A 27,593-nucleotide genomic window follows, 5' to 3' on the forward strand; every position below is an offset into this window, starting at 1 on the left:
TGGGGGGTGGAGTTGTATTGCTGGTCAGGGATGATATCACGGCTGTGCTAAAGGAGGACACTATGGAGGTCTTGGGTAGTGAGGCATTATGGGTGGAGCTGAGAAATAAGAAGGGTGCAGTTACATTGGTGGGGCTGTATTGTGGCCTCCCAACAGTGAGCATGAGGTAGAAGAACAAATAGGTAAACAGATTATGAATAGATGTAGAGGCACCAGGTTCATAGTGATGGGAGATTTTAATTTTCCCAACATTGACTGGGATACACTTAGTGTCAGAGGTTTGGACGGGGTAGAATTTGTAAGAAGCGTCCAGGAGAGTTTTCTAGAGCAATATGTCAATAGTCCGACGAAGGAAGGGGCCATATTGGACGTGGTACTGGGGAAAGAGCCAGGACAGGAGGTAGAAGTTGCAGTGGGGGATTTCTTTGGGAACAGTGACCACAATTCTGTTAGTTTTAGAATACTTGCAGATAAAGATGAGAGTGGTCCTAAAGGAAGAGTACTAAACTGGACCAAGGCCAATCATATCAAAATTAGCCAGGAGCTGGGAAATGTGATTTGGACACAGCTATTTGAAGGCAAGTCCACATTTGAGATGTGGGAGGCTTTCAAAGATAGTGCAGGATAGGCATGTCTCGTTGAAGGCAAAGGATAGGAAGGGCAAGATTTGTGTACCGTGGATGACAGGAGAAATTGTACCACTAGCCAAGAGGAAAAGAGAAGTATACATAAGGTCCAGGCAGCTAAGAATAGAACACGCCCTGGAAGAATAGGACAAGTCTTAACTGAGGAATCAAGCAGGCAAAAAGGGGTCATGAAATAGCTTTAGCGAGCAGAATTAGGGAGAATCCCAAAGCATTTTATTCTTATATAAGAAGCAAGCGGGTAACTAGAGAAAGGATTGATCCACTAAAGGATAACGAAGGAAGGTTTTGTGTCGAATCTGAGAGAATGGATGAGATTCTGAATGATTACTTTACATTGGTGTTCACTGAGGAGAGGAACATGATGAATCTTGAGATTAGAGATAGAAGTTTGATTAGTCTGGATCGTCTTGACATAAGTAGGGAAGATGTGTTTGGTAGGCTAGAGGTTATTAAGGTGGAAAAATCCCCAGGACCAGATGGGATCTATCCCAGGTTGCTGAGGGAGACGAAAGAGAAAATAGCTGCGGCCCTGACAGATATCTTTGTGTCATGCTTAAATACAGGTGAGTTGCCGGAGGGCTAGAAGTTTGCTCATATTGTCCCACTGTACAAGAAGGGTAGTAGGGATATTCCAGGTAACTATAGACCAGTGAGCCTGACGTCGGTGGTGGGAAAGTTGCTGGAGAGGGTACTGAGGGATAGGATCTATTTATATTTAGAAAAGAATGAGCTTATCAGTGATAGGCAACATGGTTTTGTGCGGGGGAGATTGTGCCTTACCAACTTAATAGAGTTCTTCGAGGAAGTGACCAAGTTGATAGATGAAGGAAGGGCTGTTGATGTCATATACATGGACTTTAGGAAGGCATTTGATAAGATTCCCCATTGTAGAGTAATGGAGAAAGTGAAGTCACATGGTGTGCAGGGTGTTCTAGCTGGGTGGATAAAGAACTGGTTGAGCAACAGGAGACAGAGACTAGTAGTTGAAGGGAGTTTCTCGAAATGGAGAAAGGTGACCAGTGGTGCTCCACAGGGGTCATGTTGGGGCCACTGTTGTTTGTAATATATTAAATGATTTGGAAAAGGGCACTGTTGGTCTGATCAGCAAGTTTGCAGATGACGCAAAGATTGGTGGATTAGCAGAAAGCATAAGGGACTGTCAAAGAATACAGGAGGATGTAGATAGACTGGAGAGTTGGGTGGAAAAGTGACAGATGGAGTTCAATCCAGACAAATGTGCGGTGATGCATTTAGGTAAGACTAATTCTAGAGCAAATTATATAGTGAATGGAAGAGCCTTGGGAAAAATTGATGGGCAGAGAGATCTGGGAGTGCAGGTCCATTGTACCCTGAATGTTGCTGCACAGGTGGATGGAGTGATTAAGAAGGCAGATAGTATGCTTGCCTTCATTGGACGGGGTATTGAGTATAAGAGCTGGCAAGTCATGTTAAAATTGTACAAGACATTGGCTCGGCTTCATCTGTAGTTCTTTGTTTTATATTATGATAGGTTGTTCTCCTATAATGCATGTTTCGTTCATACAAATTTGCTATAACACAATTGACGCACTGGGGTCACTGTTTCTATAACGTGAAGTTTTAAGGTGTCTATTGCTTATAACATGATTCCGGCCCCACTAGTTTAAATGGAACTGCTAGTACGTAATTTTCGTATAACATGGGATTGCATGAGAACTGATTTATCATGTTATAGCAAAACTGACCACATACTATCGGAGTTACGAAGATACTATCTTTCAGTTTCTTCCAATTCCTTTGCTGATTACACACCGATGCTGTCTTTCATTCATTGACTCTGTGTCCCTGAAGATGAATTTCCCTTTTTCCCTTCAAGAAGGTGATTTGCAGAGAGAGCAGTTTCAGAGGAATTAGTAAGAAAGAACAGCTACCAGGAAACTTTTTGTTGCTACTCTCCACAACGGGAAAGAAAGAGGTTTCTTCTTTGCAGGTTGGGAGGTTTTGCAGCGTTGCTTGCACACGCGGGTTATGTCAAATGCCTGGAACCAATCAAAATCTTGTTGTCAGGCAGTTGTCCCTTAGTTCAGAACAGGGACTGTAATGTCTGACTTTGTCCTTGTTCCCCCAGAAATGAATAACATTGTGTATATAACTGATAAAGCCCTAAGAAATATGGTTTTTCAAACAGCAAACATCTCTGTATGTGGTCTCCTTGGTTTAAAGCAGGATTTTCCAATTTATAGTTTAAAAAAGGTGATCATCTTTTTGAGCGGAGATGATGGTCTAGTGGTATTATTGCTGGACTGTTAAACTAGAGACCCAAGTAATGTTCGATTCCACCTTGACAGATTTATTTATTACTGTTACCCATACTGAGACACAGTGAGAAGTATTGTTCTGTGTGCTATACAGGAAAATCATACATTACAAAGGTGCATCAGTACATTAGGGTCATAGCACAGAATGCAGATCATTACAAATCTGAAATTAGAAGTCTAATGCTGATTGCTGGGGGGTGGGGGGAGGGGGGAGTATGGGGGGAAGTGTAGTAAAATCTATCTGATTCACCAATGTCCTTTACGGAAGGAAATTTCTCTCCATACCTGGTCTGGCCTACATTTGATCCAGTCACACAGCAAACTGCCCCACCCTTAACTGCCTTCTGGTCAATGAATGCTGAGCTAGCCAGTGACACATCCTGTAAATATACTTAAGAAATATAATTATCAAGATCCAAATAAAGGAGCCAAATTACAAAGCTTCATTTTCATTATTGCCTCCTAGCTGGAAGAGAATAATAAATCTTTGACATCAAGCACACACATAAACATAGGTAATAAGAGGGAGAGAAGGCTGTCTATTCTCAGCAGGAAGGCATAGTCAATTGCAACAAATACAGGCTACAATGAAGGCAAGCATACTATCTACCTTCTTGACCACTCTATCCACATGTGCAGCAACCTTCAGGGTACAATGGACCTGCACTCCCAGATCTCTCTGCCCATCAACTTTTCCCAAGGCTCTTCCATTCATTGAAGTCTGAGCAGGGCTGGCAGTACCTGTGGAGAGTGAGTTCATGTTTGGAGTCTGGTATGACTTTGCAGAACTGGACCATTGTGTTTTTTAAGTAGAGTTCAGGAGAAGACTCATACCAGACATGAAACATTTAACTCTGTTTCTCTCTCCACAGATGCTGTCAGACCTGCTGAGTTCCTCCGGCATTCTCTGTGTTTGTCTCAGCTTTCCAGCATCTGCAGCATTTTGCTTTTATTAAAGCCCACCTCAGTTTAATGTTCTCAGCATCCTTGAGCTGTGAGATTAGCCCGAGTCCAGGCTGTTCAGCTGGTGCTTTGTTTTTCAGCAGTGGCAAAGTTTGCAGATATCTTGGAATTCTAAGTAACTGGTTGGTCTCCCAAGTTCTTTCCAAATGAGTTCTGATTTCCAGGTTGACAGAACAGGGAGACAGAGGCTTCCAGTTACTATCAGTACATATTTATTTTATTCTTTCTGTTTTACTGGTGTAAAACTATTGCCTGAAATGTGCCATTTTAGATATTTGTTCTTTTTAAATGTTACTTCTCATGTATGCAATCAGAATATTGATATTGTTTATCATTAAAGTATCAAAATCCAGGGTGAATTACTTTTTCTCACAGTTCATTTCTCTTTCAGGCATCATCTCAATCAAGTTTCTTTATATCTGTACAGCATAATACACTCAAGATTTATAATGCAATATTTTATTTTACATTCCAATCTATGTTTTTAAGAGCGTTTAATTGATTGAAATCTGGGTCTGTTTTGCAAAATTGCTCTACAAACTAAGATGCTAACTTTAGGATCACATTTTAGTTTCTATTTTCATGAGGCAGTCTAACTACTTTGTTAGCATCTACAGTCATCAGTTTTTCATCAATGTAAGGACCTGCATTATGGTTTTGTTTTCGCTGTTGAAAGAAGGTCAGCCGTGTGTTAATGATCATTTAGGAACGCTAAGTTCTGAAATTACCTTTGTCTCTCTTTAATCGTTATTATGATCCAATATGATGTTATTACTAGACAAGTCAGACCTCAGATTGAAATCTAGCTTTATATATCATGGCTTGTTTTATTTTAGGTTTTAAGGAGGTGTTCTGTCACTGAGACAGAGGTGTGCAAAGTAGCAGATTTTGTTTTCAAATTAAAGTTTATTAAGCAAAATAACTCATTAAAATAATTTATGAACCAGTTTATTTATTTATAACACAACTTCAAAGAATTTTAAGCACATTGTAAAAGTGTAAATACATTAAATTCAAAACATTATTTTACATGTTTAAATAAAACATATCTCTTCTACATGCCCAATAGCAACTTTTGTACAGTACTCATTCTCTCATACCTCAAAGGTTTAAGGTAACACCCCGGAGTGGAATATCTGATAGCTTTTTCCTGGAACTGTCATACACCTAAGTTTAAACAAGTGTTCTTTAGGTTTTTATCACAAACTTTGGATCTGGGACTAACTCTTTACTAGATTGTGAAATTTTCCTACTCTCGTGAGTGCTGCTGTATACATGCATAATTTGTTTAAAGACTGCATAGATGTCCAAAGTAAATTAAAACTGAATCAAAATTTCCCCCCCCCCCATCCTTTGAGTATTTCTGCCAAGTTTAAAAGAAGTCACTTAAGTCTAAAAAAGTTCAATGAACCATTAAATACAATGGTTTACCCTGCTAAAGTTCTCAAATAAATACAAACATATTAGGATGCCAAAGCAGTCTTTACAAACTGTTTTAAAGGAAATCACCATGACTGCAGAAATACTTACAAATTAGTTATTAACTTCAGACACCCAGAAAATTTATATGTCGCAAGCTAATAATTCAAAACCAAAACTTAAATAATATTAAAAATATGTATAACTAAGACAGCTTCTATCACAATATTCATATAAAAAGGGTCATAGCTCAATACAGATATTAAATGTGACATGCTATTGACTTACAAAACAATAAAGCTAGTTGCTTTGACTCACAATCAACTGTTCTCAAAAATCCCCAGTATTTGAGTAATGATATCAGAAATAGCCTCGAAAAGCTGCCATGCTTTAAGTAGGAGATCAATAATCATATAAGAGTTTATTTTTTGTTTTCACCTTCCTTAATGGACAAAACTTTATTCTGTGCATGGTTTCATTATTTCTTTCTAACATTTATTCGTATTGTTAGTTACATGCCATTCTTTCTCAGTCAATTTACTGATCAAGATACATTTGAGTTCATTTATTCTCCATAACATTTGGTAAGAAGCTGCATATTTCAATGTCATTTGTATTCTGTGTTAATGAGAATGGTCAAGTAAGCATTTGCTCATGAATGTTTGATTGACTCCATGGGTTAGTTTATTTACAACAGCAAAATGTGTTGTAAGGTGTAGAGCAGACATTACAACAACCATTTGATTTCTGTGTGTGTATAGCTTGCAAAGCAGCCAAACATGTCACAACATGAGGATTCAGGTCATGGGAACATTAAAAACTAATGCCTCATCACGGATGCTGACTTGGCACTTAAATGAATCTGCACAGGGCACAGACAATGCTCCAAAGGTGGGAGATGAGGGACAGCCCAAGTTGCGATTGTGATCAGCGGTCTAAGACCAAGGATGAGATCACATGAACTGTCCCATAAAGATCTGTTGTGGAGCACTCATTCAGCATCTCAGGAGGCTGTCTGAGCCAAACTATACATCTCATTATACACAAATAGGAAGCTCAACTTAAGAATTGCACAGACAGTTAAATAAGCTTGGAACAGACTCCCATAACGCTCAATGATTCCTAGTTCCAAGTATGAACTGGTTTTGCTCAGAATTTTCTTCCTATTGTCCAGGCAAAAAACAGAATCCCTCCTGTTTGGAACCAGGCCATTCAGGACATCCCACTCAGATCTGCTTCCCTACCTTAAACCTTTAACCCTGCATTTCCCATGGCTAATCCACTTAGCCTGCATATCCCTGTTGACTATGGGCAATGTAACATGGGCAGTCCACCCTAACCTGCACATCTTTGGACTGTGGGAGGAAACCGGGGCACCATGAAGACACGAGGAAAACTTGCAAACTCCATACAGACAGTCACCCAAAGTGGGAATCGAACCTGGGACCCTGGCGCTGTGAGGCAGCATCAACTTTCTAATTTGTTGTTTATTCTTACCTGTAGCTTAACAGCTTGGTGAACATGATAGTCATATGTGCCATTGTGTGAGGTTGGAGATGTTACTGCAACATTTGGGGTAGCTTGTGACCAGCCTTCTTGGTTATGTAAAACTGATAAGGGGGAAATGCTGCCTGGGAAATACGGCTTTCTGTTCAGTGTCATTTTCCTCGTCCTCCAGCCCAGTTTCTCGATTTCTCTTGCTCTGTGGTATCTCCCTTAATCACTGTTCCCCATTTTCTCCTGTCCAAGGTCGGTAAGGAGAACATATTAGCACCCAGGTGGAGGTGAGGACTGCAGATGCTGCAGATTAGAGTTAAGATTAGAGTAATGCTGGAAAAGCACAGCAGGTCAGGCAGCATCCGTGAAACAGGAAAACCAACGTTTCGGGCAAAAGCCCTTCACCAGGACCTTCTCATTTTAGCAGCCAGCCTATTTCTGTTCCAGAGGAGACTAACAGTGTATGCTGCAGCAAAATTTCCAGGACACAAACTTTTTCAAAAACATTACTTCTCAATTTTGGATATATCCTCAACATAAATACCATTCTTTCCCAGTGGCTTTCAGTTCTGAGGAAAGCTCACTGGATTCAGAATGTTAACTCTGTTTATCTCTCCAGAGATGCTATCAGGCTTGCTGGGTTTTTCAAGAAACTCAGAAAACTTTCTGTTTTTGTTTTATTTTTCCAGCATCTGCAATTCTTTGTTTTAAAGTATGCATGTAATAGTGTCCTTATCAGCGTAAATCCTGGCGAAAAGTCCATACGCGTAAGTTCTCCTCACATCTTACCTTGCCTTGTAATCGCGACAATTTTTAGATGCATGTTCTTGAGGAGAATTGACAACATTCGTGGGCGAAAGTGAGGACTGCAGATCAGAGTATAGATTAGAGTGGTGCTGGAAAAGCACAGCAGGTCAGGCAGCATCCAAGGAGCAGGAAAATCAACATTTTGGGCAAAAGCCCTTCATCAAGAATGAAGGCAGGGAGCCTTAGGGGTGGAGACATAAATGGGAGGGGGGTGGGGCTGGGGAGAAGGTAGCCAAGAGTACAATAGGTGGGTAGAGGTGGGGATGGAGGTGATAGGTCAGAGAGGAGGGTGGAGCAGATAGGTGGGAAGGGAGATTGGCAGGTAGGACAGGTCATGAGGATGGTGCGGAGCTGGAAGGTTGGAACTGGGGTAAGGTGGGGGGAGGAAAATGAGGGAACTGGTGAAGTCCACATTGATGCCCTGGGGTTGAAGTGTTCCGATGGGGATTGCAGTGAGAGAAAGACTCACTGAAATCCTTGTAGAGAGAGGAGGAGAACTTCTTCAAGGTAGGCATCCTTGCAAGAGGATTCGCAGTAAGGTTAAAATCAACTAGGCAAATGTGAGGACTGCAGATGCTGGACGTCCTGGGCATTTATGTCCAGAGCAGTGATTCTTCTTTTCAGTTCTTTTCTCAGTTCACCCAAATATACCTTTGAAGCTGATCTAAGTTAAGGGTTTTTCATTAATAATGTATTGCCTCATGCAAAGGCAGCCATTGAAGTCAAATTTGATGAGTGGACTGTGACAACTATATTTTCAAACAAAAACAGAAGTAGCTGGAAAAGTTCAGCAGGTCTGGCAGCATCTGTGAAGAGAAATCAGTGTTAACGGTTCGGGTCAAGTGAGCCCTCCTCAGGACTGTTATAGCATCTGCAGTTCTTTCAGTTTTTCCAGCGAGATTTTCCCTAACTGTGAGACCAGAAGAAGTAAGATCAGGAATAGGTCATTCAGCCCTTCATGCCTACTCTGCCATTAAATAGGATCATAGCTGATCCGACATTGCTCACACCCACCTTCCTGCCCTTTCTCTTGATTCCCTGACTGATCAAGAATCTCTCTATCTCAGCCTTAAATATGCACAAGGACTCTGCTCCCACAGCTCTCTGTGGCAAGGAGTTCCACAGACAGTGAGAGGAGAAATTCCTCCTAATCTCAGGCCTAATTGAGGATGCTTATGCCGCAAACAAATATGCGACTAATCCTGCATTATGTGGAAGGCATGGACTAAAATCCTGTGTCACCAGCTTCGACTGGTTGCACCAAATTCCAAACACTGACAACTCCACTAATTAGTTTGCATTTTAAGGACTAATATGAGACAGAGTAATTACTGCTGGGGGAACAGTTACTTTGCTTATTCTGAAATTTACAAACACGATGCCCAAAGACAGTTCACTACATGACTGTAACTGGAAGAAGAACTCATTATCAACAACAGGCTTATGCTGATAATTTACAGTTTAGCAGGTCCTGTGGATATGAGGCAAATAACTTTGTCAAAGCTCAATATGCTTTAAATAGCCACAAGCCTGTGAATTTTATCTGCTCGAAACAGTCAGGGATAAAATGGAGTTGGCAGAGTATTATAGTAATCTTTTTCACAAGGTCGTCATCCAGTCTCAGACAAAAAAAAAGCAAAACAATTCAGGTTTGTGCTCTGGCATAAAACAAAATGCATAATATTGAAAGAGTTATTTCAAACAAGAAGGATTCGTGATCTTGTTTCTCTCCCATTGAAAACTTATAAGGCTGAGTCTTACCACATTTTGGCAAAGTGTTATTTCGTCGGCTGTCCCGGAGGGTTTCTCTCCCCGAGGCCCGGTGAACTTCCTTGCTCTACCATCTCAAACTCAGCTCTTGACAACATGTCACCTCCCATGGTGCCCCTGTTGTCCGACACTAGCCTGACTCTCCCTCCAGCTGCAGCTGGGAATACTTGTGTTTTCCAGATAGGCAGCATATTCCAGCAATCCTGGAGCTGGTGCCATTTTGGAATGTGAACCGTGTATCTGGGACAATCAGTGGCAGTCAGACTTGCCCTTGACCACCAACACTACGGTATACAGCAGCTGCAAACCAACACTTCTTGTGGCACAGAGATATGACACTTCACTGTTTAAGCAGCAGGGTCACACAACCTGCCTGTCCTTAGCTCCATCCCACAATACAATCCTCCCCAATTAACCCCAGTGACCACTGTAACTCAGCACCTTGGCATTGTGCAACGTGGAATCATCACAGACTTTAGTTGTTTTTAATTTACAAACACTTCAAACAAAGAGAAATCAAAGAGAAGCTGCTGCTCAGAACACAAATTACTTGCATGTTGAGCACCAACAATTTTTTTATGCAACCTATTTTGCGAATCAACTTACACAGAGATGTTATTACATTCAAGGGACTTGAACCTTTGTCTCTCAGCTCAGAGGTAGGGGCACTAGCACTGTGGCAAAACAGAGCCCTTACCAACAATGTTATAAATTTTAATTTTTAAAAAATTTAACCTGTTTGTCTAATCAGGCAAAAGTGGGTCCTGCAGATGCTGGAGATTAGAGTCAAGATTCGAGAGGTGCTGGAAAAGCACAGCAGGTCAGGCAGCATCCGAGGAGCAGGAAAATCGATGTTTCGGGCAAAAGCCCTTCATCACGCCTCATTCCTGATGAAGGGTGTTTGCCCGAAACGTCGATTTTCCTGCTCCTCGGATGCTGCCTGACCTGCTGTGCTTTTCCAGCACCACACTGATTTTGACTGTTTTTCTAATCACCCTGTTCAGATGTTATTACATATCTCTGGAGCAGGTGAGACATGAACATAGGCCTCGCACTCCAGCAATGACCTTGAATATGGAAAGAATGAGGATTGGCACACATTCTGGGAAGATTAATGTCAAAGCTACAAGGGAAAAGCAAAACAAACTGGGAGAAGATATGGTTTATTCAATGATCCTCCACTGAAGTATAAGTAGAATTCCTTAAAAAGGCACATTGCTACATTTTCAGGTCAGATACATATAGCAATTGCTGTTTAAACGCAAATAACAGTAACTAGTAAAACACAGAAACCCATAATCTCAATCTTTAATGGAGCAGCAAAATCTCAGTTAAGTCATTATTTCAAATGAAGCTCTGACGTCAAGACAGGTTTAAACCATTCAAGGTAAAATTTAGGGCTGATAACAGGATTTTCTTTATGTGACATGACCTCAGTATAGATAATTGACCTCAGTGAATAATGGAGAGTTTGCCTCAACCATTTGCCTGTAAAATAATCTACTCACTGATCAAGGCACCATGGTGTCAATCAGAATTGCTGGTAAAACTCAGCAGGTCTGGCAGCAGCTTTTGGAGAGAAAGCAGAGTTAACATTTCAGGTCCAGTGAGCCAATCCCTAGAATGGATCGTAGCTCAAAAATATTCTGGGATATATGCTGCAGACGGAGCATGGGTGAGGGGGGACGAGTGAACAGATAGATGGAGATGGGGCCCAAAGTGGGAGAGAATGACAGTTAGACAGATAAAGGGGTCGATGATAGTCAGCCAGGGAGGAGTAAATGCTGATAAGGGGGATCCTTAGTCAGTGAAAATGAGTTGGTTGTGCAGAAAGCTGCCCATGTGATGACAAGACTGAGCTTCCAGGTGCCTGCCACTTTACACCCCACCCTGTTCCCTGGGAAACATCTCTGTCTCGGGCTTGCTGCACTGCTCTAGTGAAGCTCAGCACAAGCTGGAAGAAAAGCACCTCATTTTCTGCTTGGGACCCTACAGCCTTCAGGGCTCAATATCGAGTTCAACAACTTTAGGCTTGAACTCTCCGATGTCCCTATCTCTATCCTCACCCACCAAACCTTATTGTCACATGGCCTGCTATTATACACAACCCATTGTTAGCCACTAACAGCCCCATTAATAATAATTCACTGGCCCAGCCTGATCCACTCCTTTGTCTGTCCAACCGTTCTTCTCTCTCTTTGGGCTCTATCGCTACCTATCATTTACCCCCTTCCCCCACCCTGTCTCCTGCATAAAAAAAAGCATTTTCCAAGCTACCATCAGTTCTGAGGAAGGGTCACTTGACCCGAAATGGTAATTCTGATTTCTCTTCACAGATGCTGCCAAACCTGCTGAGCTTTTCCAGTGGTTTCTGTTTTGGTTGCATGTGATGACAGAGCCTGGGGTGTGCGGTTGGGTAAAGCCCATGGAAGACATTGAGATTGTTGACTTGCATGCTGAGTTGGTAAAGTTTGTTCGCATAATTTCGTCACCATGCTAGGTAACATCATCAGTGTGCCTCTGGTGAAACGTTGCTGTTCTATCTTGCTTGTTATATACGTGTCTGGTTCTGCTGGGGTGGGTGGTGTCATTTCCGGTTTCCTTTCCTGTTTTGTTTCTGAGTGGTTGGTACATGGGGTCAAGCTCTACATGTTTGTTAATGGAGTTCCAGGTTGAGCTCCAAGACTCCAGGAATTTCCCATGCATGCCTTTGTTTGGCTTGTCCTAGGATGGAGACATTGCCCCAGTTGAATTGCTGTCCTTTTTTGTCCGTGTGTATGGATATAAGAGATATCTGGTCATGACTTATGGTGGCTAGTTAGTGTTTGTGTACCCTGGTAGCTAATTTCCTTCCAGATTGCCCTGTGTAATGTTTGTGGCAGTCTTTGCATGGTATTTTGTTTTTAACCTTGGTCCTTTTGGTTGTGGGTATGGGATCCTTTATACTTGTTGGTTGGACAAGCCAAATAGAGACATGCATGGGAATTCCTGGAAACCTGGCACCCAAACTGGAACTCCATTAATGAACACGTGAAGTTGGACCCATATACCAACCACAAAGAAACAGAACAAGCAACAAAACATAGTTGCTCCAGGGAAAACAGCCCCAGCCTGTTCAGCCTCTCCCTATAGCTCAAATCCTCCAACCCTGGCAACATCCTTGTAAATCTTTTCTGAACCATTTCAAGTTTCACAACATCTTTCTGATAGGAAGGAGACCAGAATTGCACACAATATTCCAACAGTGGCCTAACCAATGTCCTGTACAGTCGCAACTCTTCTACTCAATACTCTGACCAATAAAGGAAAGCATACCAGACGCCTTCTTCACTATCCTATCTCCCTGCGACTCTACTTTCAAGGAGCTATGAACCTGCACTCCAAGGTATCTTTGTTCAGCAACACTCCCGTAGGACCTTACCAGTAAGTGTATAAGTTCTGCAAAGATTTGCTTTCCCCAAAGTGCTTTCCCTGGATAGTCACAGGTGAGGTGCCAGAAGACTGGAAGTTGGCAAACGTGGTGCCACTGTTTAAGAAGGGCGGTAAAGACAAACCAGGGAACTATAGACCGGTGAGCCTGACATCGATGGTGGGCAGTTTGTTGGAGGGAATCCTGGGGGACAGGACGTACATGTATTTGGAAAGGCAAAGATTGATTAGGGATAGTCAACATGGCTTTGTGCATAGGAAATAATGTCTCACAAACTTGATTGAGTTTTTTGAAGAAGTAACAAAGAGGATTGATGAGGGCAGAGCAGCAGATGTGATCTATATGGACTTCAGTAAGGCGTTTGACAAGGTTCCCCATGGGAGACTGATTAGCAAGGTTAGATCTCATGGCGTACAGGGGGAACTAGCCATTTGGATACAGAAAGTAGAAGACAGAGGGTGCTGGTGGAGGGTTGTTTTTCAGACAGGAGGCCTGTGACCAATGGAGTGCCACAAGGATCGGTGCTGGTCCTCTACTTTTTGTCATTTACATAAATGATTTGGATGCGAGCTTAAGAGGTACAGTTAGTAAGTTTGCAGATGATACCAAAATTGGAGGTGTAGTGGACAGCAAAGAGGGTTACCTCAGATTACAACAGGATCTTGACCAGATAGGCCAATGGGCTGAAAAGTGGCAGATGGAGTTTAATTCAGATAAATGCGAAGTGCTGCACTTTGGGAAAGCAAATCTTAGCAGGACTTATACACTTACTGGTAAGGTCCTATGGGAGTGTTGCTGAACAAAGATACCTTGGAGTGCAGGTTCATAGCTCCATGAAAGTAGAGTCGCAGGGAGATAGGATAGTGAAGAAGGTGTTTGGTATGCTTTCCTTTATTGGTCAGAGTATTGAGTACAGGATATGCAACTGTACAGGACATTGGTTAGGCCACTGTTGGAATATTGTGCTCAATTCTGGTCTCCTTCCTATCGGAAAGATATTGTGAAACTTGAAAGGGTTCAGAAAAGATTTACAAGGATGTTGCCAGGGTTGGAGGACTTGAGCCATAGGGAGAGGCTGAACAGGCTGGGGCTGTTTTCCCTGAGCATTGGAGGCTGAAGGGTGACCTCATAGAGGTTTACAAAATTATGACGGGCATGGATAGGGTAAATAGGCAAAGTCTTTTCCCTGGGGTCAGGGAGTCCAGAACTAGAGGGTATAGGTTTAGGCTGAGAGGGTAAAGATATAAAAGAGACCTAAGGGGCAACTTTTCATGCAAAGAGTGGTATGTGTATGGAATGATCTGCCAGAGGAAGTGGTGGAGGCTGGTACAATTGCAACATTTAAGAGGCATTTGGATGGGTATATGAATAGGAAGAGTTTGGAGGGATATGGGCCGGGTGCAGGCAGGTGGGACTAGATTGGGGTGGGATATCTGGCTGACATGGATGTGTTGGACTGAAGGGTCTGTTTCCATGCTGTACATCTCTATGACTCTATGACTTTATGACTCTAAAACTGGAAATGACATCACACACCCCAGCAGACCCCAACACATAAATAGCAAACGGGACAGAGCATCAATGCTTCACCGGAGACTCACTGACGATGTTATCTAGAATAGTGTCTGCAAACAAACTTCCCAGGCAATGAGCAAGTGACTCAGTGGCTAGCACTGCTGCCTCACAGTGCCAGGACCCAGGTTCGATTCCGGCCTTGGGTGACTCTGTGGAGTTTGCACATTCTCCCTATGTCTGCCTGGGCTTCCTCTGGGTGCTCTCGTTTCCTCCCACAATCCAAACATGTGCAGATTAGCTGGATTGGCCATGCTAAATTGCCCCTAGTGTACAGGGATGTGTAAGTTAGGTGCATTAGTTAGGGGAATGGGTCTGGGTGGGATGCTCTTCAGAGGATTGGCATGGACTTGTTGGGCCGAATGGCTGTTTCCACACTGTAGGGATTCTATGATCTTCACGTCAACAATGTCATCCACAACCTGAGCCACAGATCTGCTCGAAAACTATGAAAGAAGTTGTTCCAGTTCTGAGCTATTGAACTCGAAAATGAATCCTGAAGGCTGTGCGAGAAACACTGAGTTTCTTTCACAATTTCTGTTGATTACTTCAGATTTCCAGCATCTGTGGTTCTCTGTTTCATTTTATCATGATGTGAATGTTGCTCGATGACTGAGGTATGTTTGATTTCACAGAGCTAGCTGAATAAAATACTAACCCGATTTGAAACAGAAATAAACATTGGAAATGGGTGATTCAATAAAATAGATCAAAAAATTAATCTTCATCAGTCTGTTAACTCAGCACCATGATTTAATAAAGAGGTGGAAGGAGGAAGGAAAAATTGATTACGTTATCAATGTTTTCCTTTATAAAGCAAACATCTTTGATATGTTAGGAAAAGTAATAAGGCATTCAATTTATCATCATCGTATTTGGATAGCTTATCATCAGTCATACAGTTGTCCTGCCAATTTTAATGACTCTGTGTGCAATGTAGTCAGGTTCTCTTCATGTTGTGAACTCACAGGTTCAAAGCTACAATTTTTAAACTTTTCAATGTTCGTCTTAGCTGAAGAGTTGCTCATTTAATTTCTGCTGTGAGTGAGAAAATGAATTGCAATTATAAAATTCTCTTAACAGATTCATCTTCCAGTTAGGCTTAACACATCATTAAAACCTTCTGTAGAATCAAAATACTGTGGATGCTGGAAATCTGGAATAAACACTGAGAATGCTGGAGAAACTCTGCAACTTCTGAAGAGTAATGCCCAAAATGTGAACTCTGTTTCTTTCTCTATAGATGCTGCCAGACCTGCTGAGTTTCTCCAGCACTTTCTCTGTTTATAACCTGTAACGTTAACTTGGTTTTTCTCTCTGCACAATTATTGCCAGACCTGCTGAATTTCTCCAGCATTGTCTGCGGTTGATTAAGATCTTCACCTGTAGGGACTTTAAGTGCCCAATTTAAATTCACAAACATTTTATTATCAACATTGGGAATTTCAAAGTCGTTTGATTTAGTTTTACAGACAGGCTTGATGCAGATCAATGGCAGGCAAGTAAAGCATCTTCTTCTTGAATTCTCTATCTAAAGGTATTACTGACCTACAGCGTCATACACCCCACTACCCCAGAACCTGAACTGTTGAGAACAATCTGACCTACACCAGCCTTCCTACCCATTCCTGATGAAGGGCTTTTGCCTGAATTGTCGATTTTCCTGCTTCTCAGATGCTGCCTGACCTGCTGTGCTTTTCCAGCAACACACTCTTGACTTCCTGCCAACTGAGCCAACTGGGCATCCCCAGGTTTCTGTGGCAATAAATACTTTGTTATGATCATGTCTGGAGGATGGAATAAGCTCCCCTCTTTCTGCTTTTGAGAAGTTATAACAGAGTTGAAAATTTTAAAAATTCCTTAATTCCATGTGCACTCAAACATACATTAAAGAAACCAGCCAGATAACCCTGGAGATAATTAGAACTAAGGTGTTGGTTTTAATGTAAATTACCTCAATAAAAAAGTGAAAAGTGAAGGAAAGTTGCGATAGTCTTACTGGAACATAGATTTGAGTTATGAAAAAAGACTGGGTTAGCTGGGACTTTTTTCACTGGAGCATTGGAGATTGAGAGATGACCTGACAAAAGTTTATAAAATAATGGGAGGTGCAGACAGAGTTGATGGTAGTTGTCTTTTTTCCCGAGATGGGGTTTTTCAAGGGTAGGAGGCACATTTTTAAGGTGAGAGAAGAGAGATTTGAAAAAGACACGAGAAGTAAATGTTTTGCGCAGAGGGTAGTTTTGGTGTGGAATGAACCTCCTGAGGAAGTGGTGGATCTGGGTACAATTACAATGTTTAAAAGACATTTGGACAAGTACATGACTAGGGAAGGTTTGGAGAGACATGGATCAGGAGCAGGCAGGTGGGACTCGTTTAGTTGGGGATTATGTTTGGCATGGACTGCTTGGATCGAAGGGTCTGTTTCCGTGCTGTATGACTCTGTGTTGAGCAGATTCAGAATTCAGATCAGTGTTGGAGCATGAACCTATCAAATGTCCATTTCAACTGAGTAAAAAAAAACTGGTATTTTTAGCTGTTATAGGAATCTAACAACATTGTCAACCGACCGCAGTAAAAATACTTCCTGTTGATTCCTGAGCAACCCTTGCCTTTCCCAGTGAGAATTTCGATGCTCTGTCTCTTTGACAAGGCTATGAGCTTGAATGGATTTGAAGAGTGATTGCAAAAACCCCTTTCCGTTCAGAGCCAAGTGCTTATTACCAAGTGTAAAGATCACTTCAGACACTGAAAAGGCACAGCTGGCCCTTGCATTTTGTTCATTCAGCAAGTTATAATAATTACATGGAAATTACGGGAACTTGCTTTCCAACACAATTGAGGCAAAACTAAGAAAATAATCAGGCTGCAACCTATAATTATTCAGCGTATGCTTGCACCTGACACAATAGGATTGCCTGTTTGCTGGAGTCTTTCTTCACAATAGAATTGATTAGGAGTGTTCAAACGTTTTAACAAGAAAATATGAGAAAGACAAAGCCAAAGCAATCTTTAAGGATTATGATGAGATAACATTTCTGAATTGTCAGCATGTTTTACTTTAACTACGTCTTCCATTAGCTCACATTTGACAGTCTCTTTTGGTCAGAATTTTCAAATATTTTGAGTATGGAAACCTGCACAGCAAAAGCAATCAAACTGTAATCATAGACACTATTAAGCATGAATGTGATGTCTGTTGAGTGGGATTGGTTTCCAATCCAGGATCCCAAATACCGCACTCTGACAATCAGTTAGGTGTGGCATAATCATAAACTACAAATAAAACTACAAAGTTCAACAAAAAAATACTTTAAGTAAACGCCATTCCTGCTTTAATCAGATATTAACCAGTATTGCAAATAACGAATTGAATGGAACTCTGTTTGTACTGGTTTGCAATGTGCAGTGAATAGCAGGGACACCACTTTAACATGGCACCTTCATGGTCTCTGTATGGAATTACTGTCAAAATAAGAAATGCTATTCGTATGAGCATGGAAAAGCTGACCCTCTAGCATCTACAGCTGACCATCCAATTGTGTCATAGAGCCACAGAGATGTACAGCAGAGAAACAGACCCTTTGGTTCAACTCGTCCATTTGACCAGATATCCCAAATCAATCTAGTCCCATTTGCCAGCACTTGGCCCATATCCCTCTAAACTCTTCCTATTCACATACCCACGCAGATGCCTTTTAAATGTTGTACCAGCCTCCACCACTTTCTCTGGCAACTCATTCCATACACACACTGCCCTGTATGTGAACAAGTTGCCCCTTTTATATCTTTCCCCTCTCACCCTAAACCTCTGCCCTCCAGTGTATGGTTGACCCTCCGATTCCTCACAGCTGCCCTTTCAAGAATGTGCAGTTGACAAAAAGCTTGATTCTCCAATGATGCATTCAGATTGTCATCACTATCACTGTTATAGAGGCGTACAGCACAGAAACAGACCTTTGATCCAACCTTTTTCACATTATATAAAGCAGTTAGTACCTGGAAGGTTTAAACAACATCACAAGCTAAGCTCCTCCCATCTGGATCTAATGGACTGATGCTATGAAGAGCAGAATGTGGGTCTATGTGTACACATCAGAGGATGTCTAGTACTTCAGTAGTGGTAGTGTCCCTACATCTGAGCCAGGAAACCTGAGTTCAAGTCTGACATGCTACAACGGTGTGTACTAGAACATATTTAGAGAGCTTCACTGAAAGTTATCAATATTAACAGTATGTAGCTAACATACTTAGTCTTAAGTTGAGTCTAATATTCTCACAAGATACAATCATGTATGTCCGATGTAATATGTCTAGCTACTAAGTAATGTGCAAAAAACCTATTTATTGTTCCTTGAAATTGAGCCTATCTATATTCTGCTGAAGAGTTTGAGTCTGGCTCTCCTCCACATAGTATCAGTTGCTTAGATTGATACCAGGGTGAAGGATTGCCACTGTAAATCTACTCGAGGTTTCCCAGATGGCACCAGCAGTTACAATATGCTGGCACTGCTGGCATATAACGTTGCAGCTAATCCACTCACAGTTTGTTCCAGATGGTCCTCTTAGTATGGTACTGTTCCCTCCAGTTACAACTTGACAGTGGAGTCCCAGTTTTAACCTGAACACGCTGGGCAGTGAGCAACCCAAAGAGTATTTTTGCAGTTTGTTTGAGATGCTCCACTGTCTGCAGCTATTTCTGGAGGATGTCAGGAGGATGTGCTCATTTCTGACAACACTGCTCTTCAAATGTAGGAGTTCCATAGCATTCCTGGGACCACAGGCCATGCGAGTTACATACAGTGCCACATGGCTCTGGGCAAGTACACTTAGATTCTATTTCCTGAGGGGTCTTCCAATGCCTCAGGAGGACGATGTGTACTGTTGAAGTATTTTTTCCACAAATCTGGACGACACAATTTTCAGTACAATGGTGGATGCTTTATCATCGGACAGCTGGCGAGAGATTATCAGTGACACCAAAGGAGTCATGTGGCTGACTTGTGGTGGCACTTCGCAACGAGTCTCTGCTCTACACACACAGGCAGGATATTTTAATAGGGATAATACAGAGGTTGACAAGTCACATAGTTGATTGCTGTTACATTGTTTAAGACAGGTAATTACAATTTTACAATGCCCAGTGGTTGCCGATTTCCTGTGATAACTAGTGAATGGTTTACAGGAACTGGTTATCATATTCTTCATAATCATATGTTGATGGATGGAGATTTAGACTGAAGGACTTTGTTTTGTTCTCATAGTTGGATTCACATGCCTATATTAATAGGTAGGGGAAGCATGATAATGGGAGCAGGAGGCAGTTAATAAGGTTATGGCCAAGGCTATCAGTCTTGTCCAGGGAGGACAAACACCTTTGCCTGAGGCTGCAAGTGACATCCACATGTATGGCTCCAGAGGATTCTGTTCCCTGGGAGTCAGGCAGCCAACCCCCACCGCCCCCCCCCCCAGCTGCGGTGTCCCATCTCATTCTGTAAGAGGAGAGGTTGGCAATCCAGACTGCACTGAGTCCTTTTAGCAGTGGAATGTTTAACCCATGAGTTCCCAACATGTCATGATGAAGAAGTAAAAATGAAACTGATTCTTTTGCTTACTAACTTACTCAGTGCACCTCTGGGCCCTGCAGACAATCCTCAGGTTGTCCCTTTAGTTCACTGTATGCCTCACACTCTGCAACCTCCCAGCGCCCCAGCTGCCGTCATGCTGAGTCTGTCAGAGCTGTTTCCTTTCACAATATTTTCCCTTTGGCACCATTTGGGTTTCAGTGCATTGCTGCCAATTATTATGGTCCCAGATGTTATTATTACTGGACAACTCAGATCCCAAACTGACATTTGGTTTGATAGATCGTATTTTGTTGTTTTTTTTCATTAAATGAGGTGGTCTTTCACTGAAACAGAATCACAAAGCTGCAGATTTGGTTTTAACAATAAACCAGGGTTAATTATACAAAAGAAAACAAGATGAAATAGAAATAAACCAAGCCATTTAAATGTAGCACAATCTGAAAGATTTCAAATTCCACAAAAGGGTAAGGTTAGAATACAATCCCATTACACCATTGCCATCACATTCTATAGTTTATAAACACCAGAGAGAACTTGTTTCACTATCATATCTATAAGGTGTTTAATTTAAATGTTTCTTTGAATTCTCAGTCTTGAGAACTTTTGACATCTTCTTTGATTCATCACCACAACTGAGATTAGACTTTCTCAAATTGAAATAACCCCTTTAGGGATTTAGCCAGGCACTCCTGGTCTGGAAGTCTGGAAATTTCAAATTAAAGTCCTTATACTGAGGTAACCTATGACACAGGTAAACATTTTAGGGCTGAGATAAGGAAACATTTCTTCACTCAGTCAACTGGCGAGCTTGTGGGATTCTCTACCACAGAAAGTAATTAAGGCCAAAACATCATGTTTTTCAAAAAGGAGGTAAATATAACTCTTGTAGCTAAAGGAATCAAGGGATGTGGGGGGAGGGCAGGATTAGTGTATTGAGCTTGATGGTCTGCCATGATCTTATTGAATGGTAGAGCAGTATCGATGTGTCCAATGGCCTACTCCTGCTCCAATCTACTATGTTTGTAACAGTCCTAAACTATATCCTTTCTTCAGGAGAAACTTTCACACATTTAACTTCCATTGAGATCTCTGAGAACAAAAAATAAAAGTTTTCCAGCCTATGGATTCTTCCCCTGAGTGAAAGAAAAAGGTGGATTTTTCTAAACACAAAGCATACCTCTGCTTATCTATGTCTACTCTGTCCCCGGTAAAACTCTCCCAATGTAAACAAATTTCCATTATCATTCCAGACATTCACTTTCTCAATCTGATTTTTTAAAAGAGTCATAGCTTTGCAAATGTTGACAAGTTTAGTGATTGAGCCCCCTTTTATACATAAGCCAAAGCCCACATGCCGCTACTTCAAAATCTAAAATAAATGATATCAAAGTATATATAAATCACACACCTTCCATCACACAATGCCAGCATGTTGGATTAAACACAGTAGTTACGTGTTTGCACCCGGTCCCAGATTTCTGTGGTTTTCCATGCTGGGTCAAATTGTAAAGTCTATATAAAATCTTGGATTTTTTAAATAGCTTTGTTAATATGCAAAAAAGCATCTGATTCACTAATGTCCTTTGGGGATGGAAATCTGCCATCCTTTTCTGGTCTAACTCTGACTCCCACATCTGACTCCAGACAGCAATGCGGTTGACTTTTAACTGTCCTCTGGGCAATTGATGCAGGGATGCCCACATGTTTTGAATGAATAAATGAAAAAAAAATCAAAATATGATTTTCATTGAGTTTCATAGCTGGTTTCTCTCTGGGAGATCTCACAATTTTTGTCCTGCTATTGTCCCAACTTCACCTCATCATTACTGACCTACATTAACGAGTTGGATAGAGGAACTGAATGCAATATCTCCAAATCTACAGATGACACTAAGCTGGGTGACAGTGTGTGCTGTGAGGAGGCTGCTAAGAGGCTGCAGTGTGTGTGGACTGGCTGAGAGGACAATCACCTGATGAAGGAGCGTCGCTCCGAAAGCTAGTGCTTCCAATTAAACCTGTTGGACTATAACCTGGTGTTGTGTGATTTTTAACTTTGTATACCTTGGGTATTGTGCGCAGAAGTAAAGTTTCTGACCCTGTTTGGAGTATCAGGGCCATGGATTCATAACAATAGAACCTCCAAAATTCATTCTCTCTCCCTGTTTCTCTTAATGTCAGTTACTGATGAAAACGGCAACATGGGAAAACAGCCAGGCACTGAGAGCTCCAGCACCCCACACATTTCACTGCTGCTGAGGAAACAACTCCTTCCTTTCCCAACAGAAGCACTCGAAAGACTTTAAACTGTGCTTGCTTTTATCTTTCTGTGTATACTAGGCGCCATCCCTCCCTTCTCTTAAACTTACTATGTGTGTGTCTGTCTGTGTATGCGTGTGCGTGCGGTTGTGTGAGAGTGTGTGTGGGGACTGTGTGTTTGTTTGTCTGTGTGTGTGTGTTTCTGCGCCTGTGTTTCTGTGGGTGTACATTTGTGTGTGTCTGCATGTGTATGAAAACGTGTGTGTGTTTGTTTGATGTCACATTTTTCTAACTTATTTTCTCAGAGTTAGTAGGTAATAAAACTCTTTTGTTTCATGTATCTCACCTCTCTGGGATAGCATGTTGGAAATCAAGCACTGCTATTACCAGAGAGGTTGGAAAACTTGATGCTGTCATTGGACTTTTCCAATCTGCCTGTCATTTTACACTCCGGATGACAGCACAGACCAGATTTCTGTATTTAATGAGAATGACGACTTGTGATAAATAAATAGATTTTAGCTGGAGATAAACAATTATGAACTGTTGATATTTATCTCTACTAGTTAAAACTCTAACCCACTTATAAAACTCCTGACACACATATGTATATCCAGGCATAGGCAAAAGTGAGGACTGCAGATGCTGGAAACCAGAGTTTAGATCAAAGTGGTGCTGGAAAAGCACAGCAGGTCAGGCAGCATCCGAGGAGCAGGAAAATCGACATTTCGGGCAAAAGCCCTTCATCAGGAATCGAGGGCTTTTGCCTGAAATGTCGATTTTCCTGCTCCTCGGATGCTGCCTGACCTGCTGTGCTTTTCCAGCACCACTTTGATCTATATCCAGGCATAGACAGACAAAAGAAAATGTTGGTGTTATGGGTAGAAGAAAAAATTCTAGAAAGACAGTTCAGTGATTGCTGTCCCCAGGATTCACTGAGACGATCCTTTCGTCTTGCCATCACTTGCTGCCCTTCAGACTCTCTTCTCCAGGCACTTTTACCTGCTTGCATGAGGCACAGAGCAACTGGATCACAACTTAAAAGTCTCTGACTTATTAGATAAAAGCAACAGCTTACAACAACTCGAGAGAGACGTTAAACTAGCTTGCTTCCGACCTTAAGTATTGTTTTAATGCAGAAATAAAGTGATGCCACCTCCCCTACCTGAAAACCCCAAGGCTTCTGGCTATCTTGCTCACACCAATAAGCTGTCCAGCTACCTGGGAACCAATAGCATACTTGTTCGGAGACAGAGGGCCTTTACCACCAATAACAGGTTGTGAGTTCACAGACACATCAGCTCCTTCTTGCTGATGGAATCTCACTTTGTACATGCCAACTTGGTTCCAGTTTGCCTGCAATGAAACGCCCCCCATTGGTTGAACAAGCAGCAATGTAAATAGCACCAACAATGAGTGCTAGTAGCTTGCTTTTATAAAAAATTGCAACAATCCTTTCCGGGATGGCTCAGTGGTTAGCAATGCTGCCTCACAGCACCAGGGACCCAGGTTCAATTCCTGCCTTGGGCTGGAGTTTGCACATTCTCCCCATGTCTGCATGAGTTTCCTCCGGGTACTCCGGTTTCCTCCCAAACTCCAAAGATGTGCAGGTTAGGATGAACTGGCCATGCTAAGTTGCCCCATAGTGTCCAGGGATGGGTAGGTTAGATGAATTAGCCATGGGAAATGTATGGTTAGGGGGCTGAGTAGGATGCTCATTGGAGGGTCATATACAGGCAGGAGACTGGAAGAACACAACAAGCCAAGACAGCATCAGGAGGTGGAGAAGTTGACGTTTCGGGTGTAACCCTTCTTCAAGACTTGAGGTGGGTGTGGTGGGAGCTGCAGATAAAGGGGGTGGCAGGGGCAGGGTGGTGAAGTGGGGATAGGTGAAGACAGGTAGAGGGTATGACCTGGTTGGTCATTGGGAGGAATGAATCTGGTTGGTGGCTGGGAGGAGCTGGGGAGGGAGTCAGGGGATAGGGAGGGAGGTTATTTGAAATTGGAGAACTCAATGTTGAGTCCTCTGGGCTGTAGAGTACCCAGGTGGAAGATGAGGTGCTGTTCCTCCAACTTGGCAATGGAGGAGGCCAAGGATGGTCATGTTGCAGAGGGAGCGGTTGGAGGAATTGAAATGGACAGTGAATGGGAGGTCCGGTTGGCCCCTGAGGGCCCGGCTGCCATACTCGGTGACCCGTTCCCTGCATTTATATTTGGTCTCCCCGATGTAGAGAAGACCATATCGGGAGCACCTGATGCAGTAAGCTAGGTTGGAGGAGAGGCAGATGAACCTCTGTCTCACCTGGAAGGACTGATGGGGCTCTAGATGGAGGTGAGGGGAGTGGTGTATCAGCAGCTTTTGCATCTTTTCTGGTTCCAGGTGAAAGTACCTGAGGGTTCAGGGAGTTGGGGGGGGGGGGGAAGTGGCACGAACCAAGGACTGTCGAAGGGAACGGTCCTTGCGGAAGGCAGTGAGGGGCGGGGAGGGGAAGATGTTCTTGGTGGTGAGGTTTACTTAGAATTGGCAGAAGTGCTTAAGGATTGCAGACTTGATGGACTGATTGGCCTCTTTCACTACTGCAGGAATCCTTGCTTTTTAAAGTTGTCCTTTTCCCATTCCTGAAGGAGGGCTTATGCCCGAAACATAGATTTTCCTGTTCCTTGGATGCTGCCTGACCTGCTGCGCTTTTTTTAGCAACACATTTTCAGCTTTTCCCATTTCAGTCCACAATCAAAAGTAAACAAAAATAAAAAGAAGGCATAGTCTTTACCCACTTAGTAATTGTCTCATGCGTTTCCCACTAACTACATTTTAATGAACATGTCATAGAGGTGTGCTGTTGTGACTGACCAAGAGGGTGCTCAGTAAAGGGGAGCTGATTCCTGATTGGAACACTGTTCATGCAAAATCTTACTCTGCTCTGCACAGCATTGAATCACTGCTTAAGTCTTGCAATTAGAAAATCTCTTCCTTTCCATAAGTCTAACTCAGCAGTAGCAATGCATACTCCTGTGCTCCTAGTAGCTGTGAACTTTCAGACTTCAATCATTCACTTTCCTGGAGCAGAGCTTTGAGAATGTACTCTGTGCCACTCCTGTCTGTTAACAAGCCCTTCAAGGACTTGTACAGGCAGTTAATTGGAAGCATAGCAATGGGGAAAAAAAGAATTGAGATTACCAGCAATCATCCCCCATTTGGAAAAATACACAGTGCTTTGAAGGTGTTTGAAGACTGACTTGCTAACTGGAAGTGTTGCCTTTAAAGTCAATCTCCATCCAGCTGTGACCATACAGATGACTGAAAGATCTGGCTCGAGGGCTTCACTGGGTGACCGTGTCTTTGAGTGAAGATAGCCACATATCCTAGCCACAATTATATGATTTGGAGATGCCGGTGTTGGACTGGGGTACACAAAGTTAAAAATCACGCAACACCAGGTTATATGAGCCTTTCTCAACTTTCCAGTTACTCTACTCAAACAACAAATCATTGAAAGACTATTGCAAATAATTTCACAGGGTTTTTTTCCCCATCGATACTGGTATAATTACACAGGAATGTGTTTTCTAACAAGTCAAACAATACTACATGGAAGTTAACTAATGAAACTAGATTTATGAGAGTGATTGCAGAGATGAGGAGTTTGTCTTAGAACAGCGATTGAGCAGTTTAGGTTTACACCTTCTGAATTGTAGAAGAATGAGAGGAGATCTAATTAAGGTCTATCAAATGCTAAAGGAGATTGTCAAAGTAGATGTTTCCTCACGTGGGTCAAGCTGGATGAGAGATCATAGTTTTAGGATGAGGACTAGCAGATTTTAAACAAAGATGAGAAGAAATTAATTCTCTCAAAGGGTTGTTAATTTGTGGAATTCATTTCTCCAGACCATGGTTATTGATTAAGTTGAAGGAGGAGATAAATTTGTAGTTAATAACTGGTTAAATGGGGGAGCAGGCCTGAGGGGCTTAATTGTCTCCTGCTGCTCCTGTTCCATACCGTACCTTGAGATCAACTTTTTGTGACCAATGTAGTTCATTAAAAATTTGGCTCCACAGCTAGAGAGTATAACAGAATACTCCCAGGGCAGAATATCTTACATTGCTCTGAATCACAAATGATGCTATTACTAGCTTAGCTTTCACATTCTCTTAAAAAATAGACTTATAAAACACTAATAATGCACTTCATTCTTCCTGAAAATATTTCATGAACAGGACTAGAATCTTTGAAACATGTTCTAATTGCAGCCCTTATTGATTCTCCACTTAGCATTCTCCACTCACTGTATACCCATGACTGCGTTGCCAAATACCAGACTAATGCCAATTACAAGTTCGCTGGTGACACTACCATAGTCGTCGAATCTCAGATGATGATGAAACAGACTACAGATGGAAGGTGGAAGACCTGGAAAAATGGTGCACTGAGAACAACCGAGCTCTTAATGCCGGCAAAACCAAGGAACCCATTACTGACTTTTGGCGGAAAGTTACTCACGCCCCCCTACACATTAACATCACAGAGGTGGAACGAGTGGAAAGTGTCAAGCTCCTGGGAGTGTTCATCCACAACAAGCTTTTTTGGACTCTTCATGTGGATGCATTGGCGACAAATGCCCAAAGTAAAAACAATGACTGCAGATGCTGGAAACCAGATTCTGGATTAGAGTGGTGCTGGAAAAGCACAGCAGTTCAGGCAGCATCTGAGGAGCATAAAATTGACATTTCGGGAAAAAGCCCTTCATCAGGAATACAGGCAGAGTGCCTGAAGGGTGGAGAGATAAATGAGGGGAGGGTGGGGGTGGGGAGAAAGTAGCATAGAGTACAATAGGTGAGTGGGGGTGGGGATGAATGTGATAGGTCAGAGAGGAGGGTGGAGTGGATAGGTGGAAAAGGAGATAGGCAGGTAGGACAAGTCATGTGGACGGTGCTGAGCGTGAAGATACAAAGGCCCAACAACGTCTCTTCTTCCTCAGGCAGCTGAGGAAATTTGGCATGACAGCGAATACCCTTGCCAACTTTTATAGGTGTGCCATTGAGAGCATTCTGTCTGGATGTATCACTACCTGGTATGGCAACTGTACCATTCAAGATCGGAGACGGTTACAGAGAGTGGTGAACTCAGCCCAGACAATCACAAAGGCCAACCTCCCATCTATAGGATCCATCTATCAGGCCCGCTGTCAAGGAAAGGCTGCCAGCATTCTCAAAGATCCATCCCACCCTGACAATGTTATTCTACAACCTCTACCATCAGGGAGAAGGTACAGAAGCCAGAATACATGCACCAATTGGTTTTGTAACAGTTTCTACCTGACTGTTGTTAGGATACTGAATGGATTCACA

Source organism: Chiloscyllium plagiosum, unplaced genomic scaffold (assembly GCF_037043375.1).
Source record: "Chiloscyllium plagiosum isolate Xiang-an unplaced genomic scaffold, Cpla_swu_hap1 HiC_scaffold_19, whole genome shotgun sequence".
NCBI classification, from domain to species: Eukaryota; Metazoa; Chordata; class Chondrichthyes; order Orectolobiformes; family Hemiscylliidae; genus Chiloscyllium; species Chiloscyllium plagiosum.